Below are 6,877 nucleotides of genomic sequence, written 5' to 3'. Positions count from 1 at the left end.
TTGATAGGAAAATTGATGAGGATGACCCATGGAGTAACTCTCCATAGTCCAACAGCACAAATGAATAACACGATTGATTATAAACGAAAGCATTTGGATATAATTTCCATGAGATTAGATATCTATCAATAATACTGGAATTATAGATGTAATGAGTTCGGGAAAAATGACCTAGAAGTAGGTCTTACATCAACCAAGATGGAAAATTTTGACAGACTACAGCCTAATCAAGACCTAACGGGTCTAAGATTTACAAGGATAGGAAATTAGACTAGAGTTTTTACATAACTAGGTTATATCCAAAAGAGAAGTCGATGAGACTCTATCGGCGACGAGAACTACTTGAGCGAGTTCTTGAATCCGACAGTAGACGTTCTATGTCCCTCATACGCCTTTCAGACCTTGCCTGCTGAGCTCGAAGTTCCCTGACTTTAGCTTGGGTTTCATCCAGTTCCCTCTGTAGAACTGCATTGCGGACTTGAGTCCTTTCATGAGCAGCCTCTAGTTGGCGAATGCGGATAGTGTTAACGCCAGAGTTGGCGTCAATCTCTACGACTCGGTCGATAGCTGCTCGACCTTGCTCGGTGTTCCGAGCAATCCTTCGAACCATGATGGGTAGGACCCTGTCAGCTGAACCTCCCTCGGTGAGGCTGTAGAAGCTTCTGTCTCCATTGTAGGGTATGGGTTGACCCTGTTCCTGATTCCATCTATTCAAGTTTGTGGCCCACAGAGGTGTAGGTCCTTGAAATGCTGGACGAGGGTTCAGGTTTGGGTCTTGAGCAGCTGGGGGTAGGTTGTTGACTTCTGGCTCTGAGTCAGAACCATCAGAAAAGCCTTCCGCTTCGTGATCATCCAAAGGGATTGGGTGATCATCTTCCGGCTCTTCTCCCAGCCATCCTGCATTGCCGTTGTTGGGGTAGTACGGGTCTCCGGGGATATGGAATCCAGCCATGAAATCTACGCGAGAAAAGGGAAAAAAAATAACTAAATAGACGAACTAATTAGATAATTATAAGATGATCTTTATCAGTTACTTCAACATTTGCGTAGTGCATACCAGTCATATGTAACCAAGACAGGATAGACCTTCGAATAAGTGACCCTAACTCTAAGTCCACAACCAAACAAGGAACAGGAAGTAAAGCAAAGATCACAGATTCTAAGTCTATGACATCCTAGACACATATAACCTTAGCGTATCCACTCCACAACTATTGACATACTTAATAAAGACCTTTAGTTCTTAGATAAGTAATTAAAGTAACACAAAATACTCCTATAGTATTTTAAGTTTATGTTCTGTTCTACTGTTCTTGTTGTAGTATTGTTGGTAAGTTTTTAGACTTGTTGCAACCTCACAACCACACTTAGGCACATGCTAATCACTCCTCAGATAATGTATTTGATCAGGCTACATCTTCCCAGGGTTGACCATATGTCTCTAAGTCTACTTGTGCTGTCCAACAATCGTGATACTTTTGTTCTGTCCTAGTGACACTGATTTTAGTATGAATGCATGTATGTATACTTAGTTAAATATTTTATTATTTAAAAGTATAAACTCTTTATCAGAGTATTTTAATCCCGCTGTGTTTATAGTTTGTATATCTTTTATGGGTTGATACACTCGATTCACTATAAACAATGCTCTGATACCAATCTGTCACACCCCAAAACCGGAATGGCGGAAACATTCGGGGGTGGAGGACGTCATGTTCAGTATCACAAAAATGCAAAGTAGTAAACAAGCAACAACATCATCCATTGCATTAATAATATAATTTCATACAAGTGTGTTCTGTTAAGTTATATAGACACCAAAAATATACATCAAAATAAAAGATGAGTCTTGAGCGAGCTCCATCTTCTCAAAACCTGGCACCAGTACCTGTCTACTGGTGACCTGAGAATACAAGTTATTTTGAAAGAGTTTATCAGTTTTAAAGCTGGTGAGATCATAAGTATATTAATGTCTATGTTTGTATGAAAGTGTTTGTAAGTCTGTAATGTATAAGTTTTGTAAAAGTTTGTAATTGTTTGAACTCTCCTAGAAAACCCTATGTTTCCTACTAAAAGTAGCCTTGTACCTAGGCATCTAGTATCTGTGTGTGTGTCTCTTGTAAGAGTGTGTATTTTCCCAAAGTAAATGTGTGAATATCACAAAGTAAATGTAAAGGGAAAATGAAATAGTATTGTAGTGTTGTATTAAGTAACTACTGCTGTACTAATTACTTTAAACTATTTGTTATTTAAAGTACTATGTGATCGGCCTGTATCCTGCTACCGACTCTATAGTAAAACGACGATGTAAGACGTCGCAAGAAATGACGTTTGACACCCGTAGAATTGCAAGTCCCACTGTAGCGAGCATCAAGGTGTAGGTTAGTCAATCCAGTATAGATATATACTCAAACTCATACGCTCCCCATTTAAGGAGATTCTGGATACAAAACGGGTCATGACAGGTAGTGTCATGCCCCCGTTAAGTGGCTCACATAACTGTATGTAATGTATATGTATGTGCTAGCTGTATTGTGTGTTCTTTCTCTGTCTAGCCTGTATGTTTTGTTTCTCATCACTGTGTATTATGTTTGTTTCTCATCACTATGTATTTAGTTTGTTTCTCATCACTATGTATTATGTTTGTTTCTCATCACTATGTATTATGTTTGTTTCTCATCACTATGTATTACTCATGAATGAACTGACTCTTTGTATGTTTCATTTTTCTAGTAATAGTATCTTCCTAAACTATACCTATTATAATTTACTAGTAATGTTGTTTGTGTATATGAACATGTTTGTATACCTTTGCTACCCAAAGGCATTGAACTGAATGAAGAAGTAACCTTTTATATCTACACACATATACATGATATATAACTAGGATTCAAACGACCTTCGGACAAATAACCTGAATACCCTAAGTCCACAACCAAACAAGGAACAGGAAGTAAGGTGAGCTATCAGTCCTAAGTCCTTTCAATCCTACTTATATAACTATATCTATATAGATACACAAAATATAAGTTAAAAGAGTTTAAGTAAAAGTATTTAACATGTAAAAGAGTTTGATAAAGCATTTTGTATGTAAGAGAGTTTGTAAGACAGTTTGAAGTAAAACAGTTTGGTAACACAGTTTGAAAAGTAAGAAATCCACTTGTTTGGTAGTTATTAATCACATGTGATTGATATAATAACTATAATTGTTCAACTTGTATTCCCCCCATAAAAGCATTTAAAAACATTTAAAATGTTAATTAAGGGGTATGAACTCACCTGTAGTGAGTGGTTTGGATGAACTGATGATATATGATTGCTAGGTGTCAAGTGAAGACTTGTACACACACAATGATCCTAGTTAACATATAATAACACATATATGTATCAAATTAGTCTTTAAACAACTAATTAACAAAGTTAAGACATCCTAGGACATGTAAAACACCTTATATAAGTGCTATAAGTCCTAAGGATTGCATCTAAGTATTGTAGGACATTGCTATTGAGTTTAGGGTTTAAGGAAACCCTTTATTAGAGTTTACGGTTTTGTGACCATAACTCATTGAGTTCACGGTCGTAAACCCATGAGTTTACGGCCGTAAACTCATGTTTCTTTGATCATTTCGTGTTTTGAAGCTTTACAAGTGCAAAGAAGCATTCCTACTTCATGTATAAGCCTTAGGAAGAGATTAGGGCACCATTTCACTCCTTTTAGGAGTTTACGGTCCTTGGACCATTTCCCTTTGGGTTTACGGCCGTAAAACCAAATGGTTTAGGGTTTTATGATGTTTTCAAGTACTAAGCACATTAAGGAAGGGATCTAGGCTAGTTTCCAAGGCTTAGAAGGGACTAGGGCACACTTTAGCACCCTTTTTAGGGTTTACGCTCCAAGAACATCTTCGACCGTAAACACCTTTGATCCTTGGTTTCTTGGGTGTTTTCTTGATGTTTAGAAGTGTAACAAGCTCTATAATACTCTAGGATAGAAGTACTTACTAGGTAGAAGCTTGAAAAGGTGCTAAAAGTCCAAGACTGATGGAGGATTTCACGGTGTATGGAGGATTTCACGGTGTATTATGACGCATCGATATCGGGGTTGGGTGCGGTGCTTATGCAGAGAGGGCACATGATAGCATATGCATCGAGGCAGTTGAAGCCTCATGAGGTGAGGTATCCCACCCACGATTTGGAGTTGGGGGCCGTGGTGTTCGCCCTCAAGATACGGCGTCATTATTTTTATGGGGTTCGGTGTATCATATACACGGACCACAAGAGCCTGTAGTACTTGATGGATCAGCCCAACCTGAACATGCGCCAGAGCAGATGGTTAGATGTGGTAAAGGATTATAACTGCGAGATCCTGTACCACCCGGGTAAGGCTAACGTTGTAGCTGATGCCCTGAGCAGTAGGGCGGAGAGTGCCCTGATACGAGATATTTGCATGAGGATGACGGTGATGACTCCTGTGTTGGATACCATCCGAGAGTCCCATGCAGAGGCTGTGAGACCGAAGAACCGCAAGAGAGAGCGGGTGATTGGGCAGGTATCTGAGTTTGTTCCCGATAGTCGAGGACTTTTGACCTTTTAGGGTCGGATTTGTGTGCCGTATATGGGGGGGGCACGTAGCACTCTGTTGGAGGAGGCTCATAGATCGAGATTCTCGATCCATACCGGGGCCACAAAGATGTATTTGGACCTGAAGAGAGACTATTGGTGGCCCTATATGAAGAGGGATGTTTTGTGGGTTGTTGAGAGTTGCTTGACCTGTCGCAGGGTTAAGGCCGAGCACCAGCGTCCACATGGAAAGTTGCAGCCACTTGAGGTTCCCCAGTGGAAGTGGGAACAGATTTCCATGGATTTCATCACCAAATTGCCGAGGACCATGAGGGGTGTGGATGCAATTTGGGTGATCATTGACCGGCTGACGAAGAGTGCTCACTTTCTTGCTATCAGTGAGAGCTCTTCCGCAGAAAGACTAGCAGAGATGTATGTGAGAGAGGTGGTATCGTGGCTTGGAGTACCGATCTCGATTGTATCAGATCGAGATGTGCGTTTCACTTCCAGATTCTGGAAGAAATTCCATGAGGAGTTGGGTACGAGGTTGCATTTCAGCACCGCTTACCACCCACATACGGACGGACAGAGTGAGCGGATGATTCAGACGCTCGAGGACATGCTTCGAGAATGTGTGTTGGACTTTGGAGGAAGTTGGGACACGTACTTACCTTTGACTGAGTTTTCCTATAACAACAACCACCATTCGAGTATTGGTATGCCTCCCTTCGAGTTGTTGTATGGGAGCAGGTGTCGGACTCCCATCTGCTGGGGAGAGATAGGGCAGCGAGTAATGGGTAGCACTGAGATAGTGCTTCAGACGATTGAGCAGATACAACGGGTCAGGCAAAGGTTGCTGACAGCTTAGAGTCGCCAGAAAAGTTATGTGGATAGGCGACGATCCGAGCTCGAGTTTCAGGTTGGTGACTTCGTACTCCTGAAGGTATCTCCTTGGAAAGGAGTGATCCGATTCAGGAAGAAGGGCAAGCTGGGGCCCCGGTACATTGGTCCTTTCAGGGTGACCGCGAGCGTAGGTAGGTTAGCATATCGTTTAGAGCTACATGCGGAGTTGAGCCAGATACATGATACCTTCCACGTGTCTCAGTTAAGGAAGTGTATAGCCGACGAGTCGGCGGTAGTGCCACTAGAGGTTATTCAGGTGGATGCGAGCCAAAATTATGTGGAGAGGCCGATTGCGATCCTGGATCGGAGGATCAAGGTTCTGAGGAATAAGGAGGTGCCCCTGTTCAGGTCTGGTGGCAACATCGGAGAGGATCCGAGTTGACTTGGGAGCCGGAGTTGGAGATGCGGGAGCAGCATCTAGAGTTGTTTGTAGAGCGAGACTTCGAGGGCGAAGTCTGATTCTAGTGGGGGAGAATTGTAACATCCGGAATTCCAGGTATCCTATTTTAATTATTTAGTTTGGGTCTAAGTGAGGGAGTCGACGAGTTGACGCCTAGACTCGTCGAGTAGGATCGCGATTGCTGACTGGATTTAATGAATGGACTCGACGAGTCGGCAAGTTGACTCGACGAGTCCGCGCTGTGGGCAGAAACCCTAAATCCTCGGGCCTGGGCCCTATTTAAGGGACCTTATGGCCCTCATTTGCGGCCACCTTCACCCTTGAGAGCACCAGAGGACCTGAGAGCATTGTGAGTGAGAGAAGAAGCCATTTTCATCATTTCTAGTGTGATCTTGCAAGAAAGAAGGAAGGAGGGCAAGCTAGGCAGGTTGAGGAGCTCAAATCTTCTACCATTTGATCAGAAGAGGCTGCTAGAGGTATAAATCTATGCTCATTCTCGTGTTTATGGTGATCTACTTGAATCTAGGATTTTATTATGCCTTCTTTAGCTTGGATTCGAAGCATATAAGGTCGCAAGGTGGAATTATTCTTAGATCTGGACCTTAAGAGGTCCAGAGAGTCCTATCTATCCTGCTTTTATGCTACTCCTTTGGAGATATGAACCTAGGTTGCCATTTTAGAAGCTATTTCACCAAAAGAAGCCCTATGAGTGTTGCATGAGCGAAAAGGTTGGACCTTTACGTGACTTTTGTGTATTGGGAGGTCAGATCTATAGGTTAGAGAAGCACATCTGACCTCAGAAGGTCTTTTGAGTGTTTCCATGGAGGGAACTCGCCGAGTCCGTAAGGGGACTCGACGAGTCGAGTCGGGTTGCCCTGCGATTCGTGACCAGTGGTAACCCGTCGAGTGAAAGGTTAACTCGACGAGTCGAGTGAGGATTTATGAGGCTAAGAGGACACGTATGGACTCGCCGAGTCACACGAGTGCACTCGACGAGTTTGGTCAAAGTTTGACCGT

The sequence above is a fragment of the Lactuca virosa genome, chromosome 5 (genome assembly GCF_052849685.1).
Source record: "Lactuca virosa cultivar CGN04683 chromosome 5, Lactuca_virosa_CGN04683_v6, whole genome shotgun sequence".
In the NCBI taxonomy this organism is placed as follows: Eukaryota; Viridiplantae; Streptophyta; class Magnoliopsida; order Asterales; family Asteraceae; genus Lactuca; species Lactuca virosa.
The sequence above is the reverse complement of the archived record's forward strand: the minus strand, read 5'-3'. Positions refer to the sequence as shown.